Here is a 17,218-nt window from a genome sequence, read left to right on the forward strand (position 1 = left end):
TACTGAATCCAATCAATGCTCCCGCCTTCCCTTGTGGCTTTGTTTTGCAGTTAAAACTGTGGAGTGTTGCAGGACAGCCCTTCATTGTTTGGCCTATTGTGCTGACGAATATGAGAGAGTCTTGATTACCTTACAAATAAATCTGGTTAACTGTTATATTAATTAAAATGTGTGGCTTTGAGGCCATTCTGAACTATTTATACGTGATTTAATTCATATCAGTGGCTAATTTGTATTTAATGCAAACTAATGGGTTTTATGTAAATGGAGCATGTGGCAGTCTATTTAAAAAACAAATTATCTCTAGTTTCATTTCAGTTATTTTAATTAAATTTAGAGCATGTGTGTGGTAGGGGGAGGAGGTAAGGGATGTGTTATATATGAAGTGTTGATGATTAAATCCAATTTAAGTCTACAGAATAAGAAACAATTCTCTTAGCAGAAACACAGACTCATTTTCTAAAGTTTGCATATCTTAAAAGTGAAGATATAAAAACAGTCTAGAGTGCATGCCTGGGAGCATATAGACCAGACAGTACAAAGCGATCCTTTAAATAGAGTCAATATTACATATTATATTAGAACAATACTGTAAAGATTCATTAGTTAATGTATGTAAAATGCTTTGAAGATTATGGGCCAAATGCTGTCTTGATGTATGCAGATGCCATTAAAACCAGTGGACATCAGATATCTGATGTGTACATTTCAGCTGTGTACATCAGAACTGAATTTGGCCCTGAAAAATGTGTGAGTGTTGTTATCTAACCAATGAATTCTGCTTGATAAATGATGGCTTCACTGAAAGTTTTAACCTCAGGCAAGATGTTTAGGACAAAAGTAAATTGGGTCATTCCAGGTTCTAATGTAGCAGTTTTGATCCTGAAGTATCAGATCACTTTCTTACATCTTTTATTTCTGGAACTTGATTGAATGAATGGATTCATTATTTTTCATTGCTGGGAAGAAACTTGACTTAGTGATTTAGTTCAATTCCTTGCTTATTCATTTTTTGCTCATTTTTGACAACTTTTTACAAGCACCAAGCTTTTTCATTATATGAACACTCAACTATTTTTTCTGATACTGACTTTTTTGTTATGAACTGAAGCTGCAGTGGTTAGAACATCTTTTTAAGAGCTAGTCCTGATGCTCGAGAAGGCTAGTATAATGACATCAGCTTGTACAGAAAATGCCAGTCAACTGCTAAACTTAATTAATGTTTCAATGTCATCAGGGAAGGAAATGGCAACTCAAAACAATTGTTTGCTAATGTTAATCCTGGTTACATTGATTGTCTGACAGTTTCTCTGATTCCTAATTTCAAAGGTCGACAGGGGAGTTTTTGCTTTCCCATCTCACCCCCAATTCTAATACTATGATTTCTGTTTGTTCCTCAATTATCACAAACCTTGCTAAACTCCAAAATAGCAATCTGCACTTCTGACAGCAAGTTTGAATGGTGTTAATTCCATTAGAAATGAAGGAAAGTTCACTTATCAAAATTATCAAATAGATATTTACATTTTAACAGGTTATTCAAATACTTTATAGATGCCACATCCTGAATTCATAGCACCCAGATGTAGATGTGTAGTATTTTTTCTTTTTTGTATATCTATGACACTGAACCTCCCACAAATTGAATCCTTAGAAACATAGAGTCATAGGCAAAAACAACAGTTGGTGAAAGGGACCCAAATTCAGCAAAGCACGTGAGTACTTGCTTAAGTTCTTCACTATTCAGCAAATGGCAATGGGATATAAACACATGCTTTAAATGCTTTGCTCAACAGAGATATCTTCAGCACCCAATAAAATTCAGCAGGTGCTTACAAGAAATGTTGAATCAGAGTCAGGGTGATTACATCACAATGAATATGAAACACTTATTAATATGAGATGAAATAGCTAAAAATGCTCTCAAATAAAAGTAAATGTGCCTGTTCACAGTATTATTTACAAAAATCAATATTTATATTTTGTCTTTCAAATATTAATGGAAGGTTGGGAAGAATGAAATGTTTTAAGCATGATATCTAAATAATTGCATAGTTAACCTAAGTGATAAATTGAAAACAGCTACTTATGCAATATCATTAAGATATTAGACAATGGCAAAAAGTCAGCAGAAAAAGCAAAAATATAAAACCAACATTGTTTGAAGTCCTTTCATTGACCTTTGCAATCCCTTGTTAGACTCACACTAGCTTCCACAAACCTCTGTGCACACAATAAAAGATAGACTTTGTACAGTACTTTCTGAGATTTTATATATTATTAAAAATGTCAAAAAGCAATGTATGTTACCATAGTTCCTAATGCTGGAAACATTTTAGGAATGGAGGAGCTGGGTATACTCTCTTATCTACTAATATATCTTGGAGTATTGGTGTGTCTGTTGAAGTATAGCTTCTAGCTTAGAGATATGTCCCATGATTGATTCTGTTCTAATCTCTCTGACCATTTCTTGCTTGTCTCTGTCAATCCTTTTGAGTTTTATTTTTTTAATCGATTGAGAGATTGGATTGGGTATATCATACACACACACAAAAGCCTGTTGCTTCAGTCCCAATTTGATGCCAGACTCAAATGCTTATTTTGGGTGTTAGGATTTGTTGACATAATGCATTATTTCACATGATTACCAACCATACTCAGTTGAATTCTGTCTCCAGTTAGATTTTTGGATTATTTTGTGCTGTTTGTGCTGCCTCACTTCCAGAGTCATGGATTATTAGAAATTTCTCCTTTCAGATTATGTGGGTTATGATAGTATGTGAATTTGTCGACATACTAGGACAGACTCTGACCCATTGTAATTCAATTGAGTTCTGTGGAAATACAGTAGATATGAATTTTCCCCCTAATTGCTCAATCATTCTTTGTCTATTTTATCCTAGAAACTAATTCCTTGGAAAATCAGCTTTAAAATTTAGTTTGTATTTGCAGAACTTTCTGTATCTTGACCGCCACTAATCTATATGGCCACATCAGGTGTATTAAAATATTTTGTTCATATGTATATAGCTATATAAATCCTCTCTCTCACACATACATACAAAAAACATTGATTTCAAATGTTGCTTACTTAATTTGCTTTAAGATATCCCTTTATATTTTTAATGAATTAATTGCTTAATAATAACATGTGAAAATGTGGAATGAAACCACACATTTTTAGTATCTCTTAGCTAGTTAAATTTAACCTGTGTGCACTTGCATCTATTTTTAAAAATACCCTTCATTCTCTACATTTGTCTCCAGCAAATTATCAGTTTGAGAATGGAAAAACTAGTTTTCCAGATGAATACACCTTCATGTGTTGGGTTTTGACAACAAGTCAGCATGAACCATACTTACTCCATGTAGTCTTATCAGATGAACCTTGGTCTAGTAATATTGAAGTCATCCAACATATGTGTTAATATTCTGAGACATGATCATTTATGTGAAATTCATTCTACCCAGGAATTTTTGTTGTTTATGTATTTAATTCGGAGAAATAAATGCTTAACATAAAATATTTATGTATCTCATGAGCATCCTGAAATACACTATTCTGAAACGGAAACAGACAATGATAAATGATACCATAATTCATTAGATGAACTAAATTCAACTTTAGAAGAGTGGTTTGTACTTTGCTACTATAAAATTATTCCAGTCCTGACATTTTCTTTCTTCTCTTTCAACTTTATTAATATTGTGTTTAAGAAAGTTTTTAGTTTTTCTTATTCCCTTATATTAGACAATCAATTAAAATGAACTTGTACTGTGGTTAGCTACTGTTCTGGTACACAAGAGCTAAATCACTTGAAGATCTTAAAATGAGCTGAATTCTAAGTTAAACGATGACATCTGTAATATAGTAGCTAGCATATATTGATCATGGCAACACCACTCATGCAGTATGTGAATGAAATGAAGAATGATCTAGAGAAGGATTGACCTAAATGTTACCTTCATTTTAAGTGCCCATTAACTAATGATAAAATGCTGTGGAACTTTTATGGAAATGTGAAATTCACATGAATAACAAATGATTTAATTCTGATCTATGCTATTAGAAGACTAATTGAATTCTTACCAAACATAAGAGCCCTATAGAGGTTACCATGCAATGTGGCTGGACTTATCAATATTGCAGCTTTGCTAATTATAAAAATATTAAAACATCACCAATATTTTACTGATAACATAGCTAATTTATTTCCAGAAATAAATGGAGATAAATTTGGAGATTAGTAAAAGGAAGAAAATACAGTGGACGCCAACTGATCCCACTGCACCCCTTCCTTTCTACACCCCTCTGTGGGGTTCAGATTACGTCTCTCCCAAATTTGACTACATAGTGGCTCATTTGACCACTAGAAGGGTGATGGTAGAGAAACCATGGTTTCCATGTTCTGCCCACTTAGGTGCATTATATATCCCTAAGGGTATGTCTACACAGCAAAGTTATTTTGAAATAACAGCCACTTATTTTGAAATAGGGGCCTCTAGCCTTCCCAGGGAGCACTGGTGGCCACTCCAGCCTCAACCAAGAACACTTCTCGCCCTCCCCGAAGCCCTTAAAGGGGTAGACTCTGGCCACAGTGCCTGTGCGAGCTCCAAGTCCTCCAGCCCAGAGCCAGCAGTCACTGCCCCGACCCAGTGGCCCCAAAACATGAGCCAGGAAGGCCCTGGCAGCCAGCCCTCCTCTGCTCCCCAGGAGCAATCTGCCAGCTCCCAGGAGCCTGCGAGGGCCCGGAGAAGGCAGGCACCTTCCTCATCCAGGGTGGAGCTCATGGACCTTATTCAGGTTTGGGGGGGATGCCCCCAATGTCCATGATCTCTACACTAGATCAAGGAATGCAGCCATCTATGGCAGGATAGCTGCCAGCCTGGCCACCAAAGGCCACATGCGAACCCAGGAGCAGGTTTGCATGACAATCAAGTTGGTCCAGCGATACCCCCAACCCTGAGCCCTGAGCTTCCCCTTGCTTCCTCCTTCCAGCTCCCTCCTTCCAGGTTTCTCCTTCTCCTCTCCCATCCTCTCTTCTCCCATCTCCCGGCTCCTTTCCCCAGTCTCACCAGAGTTTCATTCCCTCCCCCCCCCAGTTTTGTTAAATAAAGAGAGTTATGTTCATGAAAATATGTGTATTTTATTTGACATCAGGAAGGGGGGTTGGGAGGGGTAAGTGGAAGGACATGAGGGAGGAATGAGGCACAAGCCCCCAGTGGGGCAGACTAGGGAGACTCTTAATGCTCCTCAAGGTGGAAGCTCTCCCACAGAGCCTCCTGGATACTGACAGCCCTCTGATGGACCTCCCGGATGGCAGCCTGCAGAAAATGCAGCCAGGCTCACAGCAACGTGTCCACGAGAAGCACCAGAGTGCCCAGGAACAGCTCTGGCTTCATGTTGCAAAGTGTTGTGGTGTCCCGAGTGAGGGCAATCAGAGCATGCAGAGACAAAATGCTTTGCTGTCTCTCATCAAGGTAGACAAGCAAGCAGGGAAATCCGAGAACTGGCTGTCCAGGGGGGTCCCTTTAAGCAAAGACCTCAGGTAGCCTCAGGCAGCAGCCCCACACAGTTTGTCCTGACCTGGTGCCCTGCCAGAACTGGTTCTGGCCAGCCTTAAATGCAATTCAGAGTCCACTCAGTGTGGACACACTATTTTGAAATAACAAAATGATATGTCGAAATGCATTTTGTGTGTAGACACATTATTTCAAAATAAGATATTTCAAAATAACACTGTAGTGTAGACATACTCTAAGAGAATAAAGAGGGATCAATTCTTTGATTGCCTCAGCACAAGACCACAAGTATGGTTAGCATTTTCATGGCTCATCCCAAGACAAGCAATATCTCAAAACATCATGTCCTACCTCACCGAACAGCTATTGACAATAGTCATATTTGCTCATTGGGCATTCTCTGTGAATGTGATAGTGGGCATCAGCAACAGAAAAAGGTTTCAGTTCAATACATACTCAAAATAATGGCACAGATATCACAGAGTACCCATGCAATGACTCTCCCGTTCTCAGAAGGTAAGGGCTAGCAGTTAAGTTTGGAAACTGATTGCTGAGGCATGGCTGGCTACTTGGCAAGTATAAGATATAATTACATTATTTATCATCATTATAATCATCTGAGCTACCACTGAGGATGATACCTACTATGAGAAATACCATTATGTTGTTGATGCTATGCTTATCACTTCAGGATTTGGTGTCTCCTGTTATCCCAATATCCCCCAAGGGGGGAAATTATAATGTGTTACATCCATCCAACAGATCACTGAAAAAAACTTTGGCATCCTGAAAATGTAGCATCTCAGTGGACTAGATGGAACAATACTGCATAGATCTGAAAAAGTATATGATTTAATCTTGGCATGCTGTATTTTACATAACACAACCATGAGTTGATTGGTTCGAGGGGGCCAGATGTTGAACTGTCAGATCTACAGGAACATAATATGCTAGAAATCTGAAGATGCCTCTGAGCTAATCCACAGACTTCTGGTTATAATGCAGTGATTACAAATTCAGATGTCAGCCTGCAACTTACGGGGAGAACAGAAATGTGGATGACACTTTTGGAGGTGAAAATAATACCTTTAAAAAGGGAGAGTGAGCTGAATTCAATGGAATTCACTAGTTGGTGTTATGATTTGCAAATCAGGTAATAAGTATTACTAGAACTCAAATATGCACCTGCGATATTTTTTGAGTAAAAAAATGTATTGTAGGCATATATTGCACCAACAAATATTAAGTTATATTACTTCATCTTCAAAAACTGCTGCACCTCCAAATGTCTGCTCCAGCTCATTCTGGTGTTTTGGCAGTTGTCGGTTCTTGGCTATTTTGGCAATTGAAGGTTTACACCAGCACTACTCAACATGCGGCCTGTGAGCCACGTGGCCTATGGCCCATTTGTTTGTGGCCTGCAGTGTGGTTGTGTTTACATGGGGCTCAACAAGTGGCCCACAGGTGGGATCCTTTGAACATGGCCTCCACTAGGAACATGCTCCAAAACAGCGAGGAGTCTCCAAGGTGGGGTGAGAAGTGAAAGACACAAGAGGATGGGCTGGCTGGAACAGACGAGTACAGGGTGTCAGCATTTCTAGCCCCCAGGGAGGAGGAGCCAGGAGCTCTGGGGCATTGTGGGGAAGTGCTTTGTATTTATGCCTATCAGTGTAAAAAGCTATTTGCATATATGTGCATATATATTTGCATGTATATGCAGCCACACTTAACTTGCCACCTTCAAGATATGCTGTGAGTATCATTGTGGACCCAAGGGCTTTCAAAGTTGAATAGCCCTGGTTTACACAAACAATTATACATTGTGACATTAGATCCAGATTTACATTCACAATATTATATTTAGTCCACTTCCTGGACACCACAGAACAAATCAGCAATGGAAAATTAGACACCACTCTCTACAGAAAACCCACTGACTCATACAGTTACTTACATGCTTCCAGCTCCCATCCAGAACATACCATACGATCCATCATCTAAAGCCAAGCCCTTCGATATAACCGCATCTGCTCTAATCCCACTGACAGAGACCAGAAGCTTCAGGATCTCTACCAAGCATTTATAAATCTCAACTACCCACCTGGAGAAATAAAAAAGCAAATTGAAAGAGCCAGACAAATACCTAGAAACCATCTACTTCAAGACAGACCCAAGAAAACCAACAATAGAACACCACTTGTCATCACCTACAACCCCCAACTTAAACCTGTCCAACACATTATCAATAAACTACAGCCTATACTGAAACAGGATACCATACTCCAAGAGGCTCTGGGAGACAGACCCATAGTCTCCTATAGACAACCACCTAACCTCAAGATGATTCTTATCAACAACCACAGGACATACCACACTAATACCAACCCTGGTACCTTCCCTTGCAACAAACCCTGTTGCCAGCTTTGTCCACATATTCATTCTGCTGATACCATTATTGGACCTAACCAAGTGAGTTATAAGATCAAGAACACACATTCCTGCGCATCCAGAAATATAATTTATGCTATCATGTGCCAAAAGTGTCCGTCTGCTATGTACATTGGACAAACGTCTCAGACACTTCGCCAAAGGATTAATGCCCACAAAACAGATATCAGACAAGATCACAAAGAAAAAACTATTTTTTGCCATTTCAACCAGAAAGGACACTGTCTCAATGACTTAACCACCTGCATTCTGCTACAAAGACCTTTTACATCTGCACTTGAAAGGGAATCCTCTGAACTGTCATTCATGTTAAAATTCGACACTCTCCGGGGGGATTGAACAAGGACCCCAACTACCTTACCCATTACCAAGATAGCTTCCCTAATTATCACCTCTAATACCATTAGCTCACAGACATCTAACTTTCCCCACCTCTAATATCATTAACTCACAGACACTTACCTTCCTTCCTCCCTCCCCCTGCATCCCCCTTCTGTTCTGAAATGTGATTTGTCCTTTTCATATGTGTTCATTTTTTTTAATTGTATCCTTTGGTATATATGGTTGTGACTATTTTCTTCCACTATTTGATCTGAGGAAGTGGGTCTGACCCATGAAAGCTCATCATCTAATAAACCATCTTGTTAGTCTTTAAAGTGCTACATAGCCCTGCATTTTGCTTCAATATTATATTTACTAACTCATATTTGAGCCTGGTGCTTAGGGGGAGAAAACGTTTGAGGAAAACAGATTTGGCAAAAATGTACACCTGGAAGTCCAAGACAGAGCCAAATTCAGAAACAAAGACCCAGGTAAATCCTAGGACAGAAGTCCACTGATGACTTAGCTCTCAGAGCTCTTTTTAAAATAAATCCTTGAATTTAAAATATATATTGTACTGAAGTTGTTTATTCTTCAAATGAGAGGTCTTGGCCATTGTAGATCTAAGTTTCTCATTATTGGAAAGAGGACCTTACATATTGTGCTATGGTTTGTCTCTGCAGTGTTGTTTCCAACTATGGCCCGTGTATGTTTTACGTTGTTAACTGCAGCTTTTCTTTTCCTCAGTTGGACAAGGGTCGCTTTTTTCTTCTGCCCTTATTTGTACTTTTATTTCATAGTTATAGGTTAAAACTTTTTCAGCATTTTTGTTTTTTCATATTCATGTTCTAATTAATTTGTCGATACAGGTAATAATTAGGGTAGGTGTGATATGGATAACTAGTAACATCATACTTCAGCTGTAACAGAAACTACTTTGCTTTCTTCTTCTAGAGCCTGATTCCAATCTCTCCTCAATTTTACACAGTTAGAATTGCATTGACTTCAACAGAGTTACTTTTACAAAAGTATAAGTTGACATCAGGCCCCTACTGTAGAGAGTACTAGATATTTGTCTGTTATTCCCCTTTTGGTATGTTTTCCATTCTTTGTTGCAATACCTTGTTATTCTATTAGCTAGGCTAAAGGTAAAATTCACAGTAATACAGAGCATCTCAAGAACATTGCATAGAGACACTATTCCTTCTCATGCTGACTGATAGCCATTGATGGACCTAACTTCCATCAATTAATCTAGTTCTTTCTTGAACTGTGTTAAAATCCTACTCTTCACAACCTCCTCTGTCAAGGAGTTCCACAGGCCAACCATGTGCTGTGTGAAGAAAAACGTCCTTTTGTTTGTTTTAAACCTGCTACACATTAATTTCATTTGGTGACCCCTAGTTGTTATGTTATGGGAACAAGTAAATAACTTATTTACTTTTACTTATTACTTCCTTATTCAGTTTTTCCACACCAGTCATGATTTTATAGACCTCTATCATATCTCTCCTTACTCCCCTCTTTTCTAAGCTGAGAAGTCCCAGTCTTTTTAATCTCTCTTCATATGGGATCTGTTCCAACCCCCAAAATTAATTTTTATAGTTAGTTGACTTACATTATTTTCATCATTCGCAATCCAAAAGAAATGACATTTATTCTTATTTAAAGTAACCTCAAAGTTGCAATGTTGATTAATGATGTTTTTGCATGCATATCTTTCCTTAGATATCTTTCTATTGTACTTTTTTTAACAGAACGTTATCTGAGAAAATAATGCTATTTTTGCATGCATATACTTCAGATATCTTTCTGTTAATGAAATGTACAATTTAAGCCTTTATATATTCAACTAACTTTTCCTATTGTGGGTAAATAAGAAAAAGGCTACAGTAATTATTTATTTCTGAAATAAAGGGCCACAAAATCCAAAGGTTCATTACTCTACAGTTCTTTCAGTTCATTACTCTACAGTTCTTTCTTTCTTTCTTTCTTTCTTTCTTTCTTTCTTTCTTTCTTTCTTTCTTTCTTTCTTTCTTTCTTTCTTTCTTTCTTTCTTTCTTTCTTTCTTTCTTTCTTTCTTTCTTTCTATGAAAATTTTGAGTATTATAAATGGTTTATGTGTAGAAAACAGAGTGCAAAAATATAAGAAAGGAAATTCTTCCTTGTCTCTTTTACAATGCATGCAGATACGCCTCTATCTTATGATCACTTTTTGTTAATGTACATATCTTTGTATCTTTGTTTTTTATTTAGAAATATTGAATCAAAGTGAGTTCCATCATGTATACAAAATGTCGAACTATGGGGTAATTACAGTTTTCATTGGTTATCAGTATGGTCCACATTCGAGTGTCTAGTACTCACTTTTTAATTCACTGAAAGAGATAAAAGTAATGACTCTTACAGTTGCTTTCCTTTAGTTTGCTTACTTTTCCACTCTAACTCATCTAATGAAGCAGGTCTTATCCATGAAAGCTCATAAATCTATATCCTGTTATTAGTCTTTAAGGTGCCACAGGACTATTCATTGTTTCTAAAGTTACAGACTAACACAGTTATTCCTCTGAGACTTTTTCCCAGGGAGACATTGTCTAAACTTTCCACCCTTTTTCTTCATATGCCAACCAAATGGACAGTTCCCTCAAATTAAGTTTTTTTTCTAATGAAATTTTTAATGACATTTAAAGAACTTCTTATACTTGCCACTGGTAAGTGCAGTCCTGGGAATCTAATGGATTGAATGAGTGGGAGGAAACAAGGAGGGAAAGTAGCATGGAAGGAGACTTGGGTTCCCCCCATTAATGTATTCCATGTAAAGGTCTGTCTCTGAGCTCAGTTAATGTGGGGACTGCTCCCTCTGCATGGCCCTGAAGGTGCATCCTGTTCCATAAGACACAGGAAGGCAACGACATGAGGCCCTAGCCCTGTTCTGCCTCATATTGGTCTTCAGGGCAGAGAGGTTCATTGGGGAAACCATTCTCCTGTGCACCTGGTCAGGGTCAGATTGTTTTCCCCAAATCCACAGTCTAGCCTGCATGTTGAGTAGCAGATATTTGAGTGTGATTTCACAACACGTTTATTGGCAATAATATTTACCTGGATTGGTTACCTAGTAATGCTCATATAAAAAAAAATGCAACAAGCTGCTTCCAGAGTTTTCTGAAAATAGGTGCAGCACCACTGCTGCATTCGAGTCTGACAAAATGTCCCTCTTATCTTTATTTAAACCTTGTTAACCTTCTTAATTTAATCATTAGCTTTTACTGAGAAAGAACCAAATATGCTCATTAGTTGTGGGGAAAGACAGAGTAGAATCAATTTATACATTAAATTAAAGGGTAGAGCCTCTAGATATTCTGACTAATGATAAAGTAGTAACCTCTTAAGTGCGTAGTCCTATTGATAGAGAATGGCAATTTCCCTAACAAGGACATTCTTTAAACATTAGATGTTCATTTAGGAAGGAGTCATTGTTTTATGGAGCAATGTTTAGCCCAGCACACAGAAAATAACCTTTTATCAAAGCTCACCAAGTAGCATATAAAATTAGTGGCGAGAAAATGTGGATAGTTTTGAAAAGGGATTCACTATTTGTTTTTCAGCCCTTGCTATAGTCTTTCCCAGAATGTGCATAATTGCAATGAGCCTATTAAATGGATCTGAGGACTGCTAGAATCACTGATGGTGGAGATGTGTTTAGGGTTTTCAGGTCTGTAGGGGGAAGTCTGGAAGGCTGTGAGACCTGTGGAGAGGGAAATGTGTCTTTGGGAACCAGATAACTGTTTTTTATGGTGAAATTGCAGGGCTCTGCAAGAAAGTCCTCCATTCTGGGGGCTCAGTTCCTGGGAAGTGGTATTAAATGTTGAAATGGCAAGGAAACTTAAAAAATAAGTTAAAAAACCCATTGTGTATTCTGATGCAATGTGGATATTGTTGTATGCCACAATACAGCAAATCACTTAGGCAAGTGTTTAAGCTATAATCATATGAATAGTTCCTTGGGGAACTATTTATGACTATTTATGTATTTAAAGTTAAACTGATGTTTAAGTATTCTTTGCTGGATAAAGGTCTTCGTGAATAGATATTGTACTGTAAGTGTGACATTTAAAGTCCATATCTTGCCCCTAGGTTTAGGTAACAGTTTTACCACTTTAAAAAAAGAATTTAAATGTTAAAGAACAATGTAGTTTTCATGGATTCATTGATTTACAAGTTGCTGTTCTATTGTCTTGTCAGCTTGTATTTTAGATGAACACTTTATTTAGTAATTACAGTTAAGAAAATATAACCACAGAGACATTAGGGGCTAACAAATATAACTAAACAAGCTTTGGGGGGAGCCAAGTTAGTCTATACAGGATAAACTTAAAAAACAAAAACTGGACTGGTAGCACTTTATAGACTAACAAAACATGTAGACTAAACAATGCTGTCATCTTGTCAAAGGCTTACTCAGGGAGACTATCCTTGTCACTTGTATCTTAATTGCACTAAAGAGACATTCTTGGTTGACTTTGAAGAACTAATTCCTTTCCTTCTCCAGTCTATATTCAATCTTTTCTCTATTTGGTCATTGATCGTGTAACCAACACACCTATTGGGTATGGTTCACTGTCCCATGTAGTGGCACTTAGACCACTTACAGAGAGAGAAGAATGAGTGAAAGAGAAGCGGGTGCTTTTAGTGATGTGGTATTGCTATTTCAGGATACTTCCGGTAATCCTAAAGAGCAACGCAGCCTAGATGTACCCTAAGCTTCAGAGGTCCTGCAGGCAGGATCAAGCCCGGGACCTCTGGAGCTTAGTGCATGAGCCTTGAGCTATAAAACCACCTGGCTCACTTATCTCTGACACTCTCTCCTAAGTGCCACTACATGGGACAGTTAGCCCCACTCAGTAGATGTGTGGGTTACAAATGCACTAACCTGCATAGTTACATTACTCTCATTCCTTGCATTACATTTTTCAGTCATGCTTCTTTTTCCATATAAGTTGTAATCGTCAGCTTTATTCCATACATCTTTCCCCAAAATGAAACCTCCTCTAACTTCATGAGAATAAAAACATGTTTTAGAAAGAAATGGGAAAATTGATTCTACCCATAGAGCTCTCTCGTGTCGGCTGCATGTAAGTGGTTGACATATTAAGGCTGACAAATGTTAACACAAAGACAAAAGTAGAACATTATTTTGGGTATTATGTTACATTTCAGTGAGAGCTTTTCCCCCTCCCTGATTAAATGCATCTTGAGTTTGCAAGAGGAAAGGACAAAGGGACAAAAACATGTAGGAGGCTCCAAGTCTGACTTCCTATTTTCCCTGTCTAGCTGGGGCTACTCATCAGAATTGCATGTGGAGTCTCAAAAGTCATATGGAGTTCACAAAATCAAATTACCTCTCAAATTACCCTCTTGCCCATCTTAATGCTTTTCTCTTCAGAAAATTGTCCTCTAAAACCACACCACTCGCTTGATCAGGTTTCCCATTGTCACACCTGTCTGCAAAAAGAAATGCATTAGGGATGTATCCCTTCATCCATTTATACAAATTAGCATAATGAATGCTTCAAGTATATTCTGAATGACAGGCATTTTGGCAAGGCCAAGTGATAGGATTTTCATTGGCCAATCAGGGTTTGCTTTGTTGTCCATCTGGCCAGTTGTAGAATGTAATTTGGTTTTCTTTAATAAACTGGAATCGTCTTCCTCTTCCCTTTGTGAATCTCAATGTAGAACAACAGTCCAGCTGTCACTTAGTGCAATTCCCTCTTCTCTCACGTGGACAGAGTGCAATATTATTCTGTTACTCTTTGTTGAAAAACAAGATTGTTTTCTGGAATAATTAATCTGTGTTTAATGGCAAAACTGGTCCTTTATTTGAATAACTTGTGTATGGTTTCAGGATCAGATGACTGATCCTATATACATTTTTAGTGCACATCCTTTAAATCAGATGTAAGCTCTCTGTGATCTGATGCTGTCTTCATCTTACATTGAACAGAGTAAAAACACAATATATAGTGTGAAATCCTGGCTCCAGTAAAGTCAATGCCAGAATTTCCATAGACTTCAAGGGGTCAGGATTTACTCATACTGACCAATGCCACACTTAGGCTTGCTTGGTATCTTGAAAAATAATTTCAGCCTAAATTTTGTTCCACGGTTTTACCAAATGTTTTACCCTTTTGGACTTCTTTCCCCTCAGACCCCAGTTTCCCTATTGCTTCTGTAAGAGTTTCTAATGGGTATTATATCCTGGTAGGTGATAACTGACTCTTTGTACAGGTGACACTCAGCAGTAATGTACACTGCACTTTTCAAGTAGAATGGAAGCAACTGATAATGGAATATTCAGTGGCACAGACCATGGATCTCTATGGAGGATCCTAAAATCTGCCAACCTGTTATAGGTTATTTTTATATTATGGGATAAAAGGATCAGAGGAGTAGCTGCGTTAGTCTGTACAGGATAAACTTAAAAAACAACAAATAGTCTGTAGCACTTTAAAAACTAACAAAACATGTAGATGGTATCATGAGCTTTCGTGGGCACAGTCCACTTCTTCAGATGACCAGAGTGTTGGATGTCCAGAACCTAAAATAAATAAGGGGGGTGGGAGAGAAGGGGAAAAATAGAGGGTGGAGGGGAAATGAGGCAGTGGGTATATAAATATCAAAGGAAAATCCTAACAGTATGTAACAGGTAAAATTGATAGTCTATAAGCACCTAAAGACTGGATAGTTAAAAGAAGCAGATAAGAACCATTATTTAGCCATTAGAGGGAAAGAGTACTAACACCAGATTCTACACAGACAAAGAACCATTGGCATTTTCATTGTTTGTTTGGTTTATAATGTCCCAGCCATCTGGTATCTCGATTCAGACCATTGACATGAGAATTAAACTTGTGAATGAATTGTAGTTCCAACCCTTCCCTGTGTTTTGTCTTTTGGAATTGGTCTGTAACAAAACAGCAACTTGAAGATCTCTTAATGAGTGACAGACAGATTAAAGTGTTCACCAACAGGTTTCTGTATTTTCCCTTTACGGATATCTGATTTGTGTCTATTGATTCTTTCCCATAGGGACTGTCCAGTTTGTCCGATATATATTGTAGTGGGGCATTGCTGGCATTTGATGGCATAGGTCACATTACTGTATGTGTAGTTAATGAGCCTCTGATTTGGTGGCATATGTGGTTGACTCCAGTAATGAATTTACTTGCATAGATATGTGGGCAGAGTTGGCTCCGGGCTGATTGCAGGGCTGGGTTCCTGGATGCTTATGATATAGCTGTGTGGCACGGTTACCGGAAATAATTTGTTTCAGGTAGGGGGATTATCTGTAAGCAAGAATAGGTCTCTCCCCCAAGGCCTCTGAGAGTGAGGGATCATTTCCAAGATAGGTTGTAGAATGTGGATAATGCATTGGAAGGATTTAAGTTGTGGGCTGTAGGTAAGGACAAGTGGAATTTCTGTTGTTTTGGGGTCTTCTTGAAGTAGTTCATGTCTGGGTACTTTTTTGGCCCAGTCAATTTGTTTTCGTACTTCTCCAGCTGGATATTTCAGTTTTAGGAATGCACTATATAGATCCTGTAGATATTTGTCTCTGTCTGTGGGATCGGAGCAAATCTTGTTGTATCTTAGAGCTCGGCTGTATACAATAGATTGAGAAATGTGTCTTGGGTGGAAGCTAGAGTCATGAAGGTAAGTGTAGCAGTTGGTAGGTTTCCAGTATAGGGCGGTGGAAATTTGTCCATCATTTAATTGTACTATAGTGTCAAGGAAGTAGATTTCTCATATGCACTGGTCCAGGCTGAGGTTGATGGTGGGGTGGAAGTTGTTCAAATCCTTGTGAAATTCATCAAGAGTCTCTTTTCTGTGGGTCCATATGATGAATATGTCATCTATGTAGCATAAGTAGAGTAAGGAGGTTAGGGGGCGAGAGCTGAGAAACGTTATTCAAGGTCAGCCATAAAGATGTTGTCATATTGTGGTGCGATGTGGGTGCCCATGGCAGTGCTGCTGACTTGAAGATACAAATTGTCTCCAAATCGGAAGTAGTTGTGGGTGAGGACAAAGTTGCAGAATTCTGTAATCAGGTGTGCAGTGCTGTCATCAGGGATGGTGTTCCTGATGGCCTGTAATCCGTCTTCATGTGGAATGTTGATGTAAAGGGCTTCTATGTCCATGGTGGCTAGGATGGTATTTTCAGGTAGATTACTGATGTTTTGAAGTTTCCTCGGGAAGTCAGTGGTGTCGCGGAGGTAGCTAGTAGTGCTGGTAGCATAGGGTCTTGAGGAGGGAGTTGATATAGCCAGATAATCCTGTTGTAAGTGTGCCAATGCTTGAGATGATGTGTCGTCCAGGATTTCCAGGGTTTGTGTATCTTGGGTAGCAGATAGAAAACTCCTGGTCAGGGATTAGGGGGCTGTGTTAGTGTGAATTTGGTCCTGAGCAGCAACAGGGAGATTCATGAGCAGTTGTTTCAGGGGTTTTTGGTATTCTTTAGTGGGATCACAGGACAGAGGCTTATAGAATCAGGTGTTGATGAGTTGTCTGGTTGCCTTCTGTTCATAATCTGTTCTGTTCATGATGACTACACACCCTCTTTGTCAGCCTCTTTGATTATGATGTTAAGATTATTTTTGAGGCTGTGTATAGCATTGCGTTCTGCATGACTCAGGTTATATGTTATACGTTGTTTGCTGACAATGTCAGCTCAAGCATATTTGCGGAAACAGTCGATGTAGAAATCAAGGGTCTCATTGTGACCAATAGTAGGAGTCCACATAGGAGCCTTCTGCCTGTGGCATTTGTGGGGCTGAGCAGCAAGGTCAGTGTGGTATACATTGGTGTGTTGGAAATATTCCTTCAGGCAGAGGCGGCAAAAATAGGATTCCAGATCTCCACAGAACTTAAT

At 38.5% G+C, this 17,218-nt stretch overlaps 1 pseudogene; it reads right to left on the reverse strand.

Moving 5' to 3' along the window:
• LOC149524160 (uncharacterized) overlaps nt 1-16,889 on the reverse strand; it is a 157,276-nt pseudogene extending 140,387 nt beyond the window's left edge.
• Between the last annotated feature and the right edge of the window lie 329 nt (nt 16,890-17,218).

Source organism: Pelodiscus sinensis, chromosome 6, assembly GCF_052426305.1.
Source record: "Pelodiscus sinensis isolate ZL-2025 chromosome 6, ASM5242630v1, whole genome shotgun sequence".
NCBI lineage: Eukaryota > Metazoa > Chordata > Testudines > Trionychidae > Pelodiscus > Pelodiscus sinensis.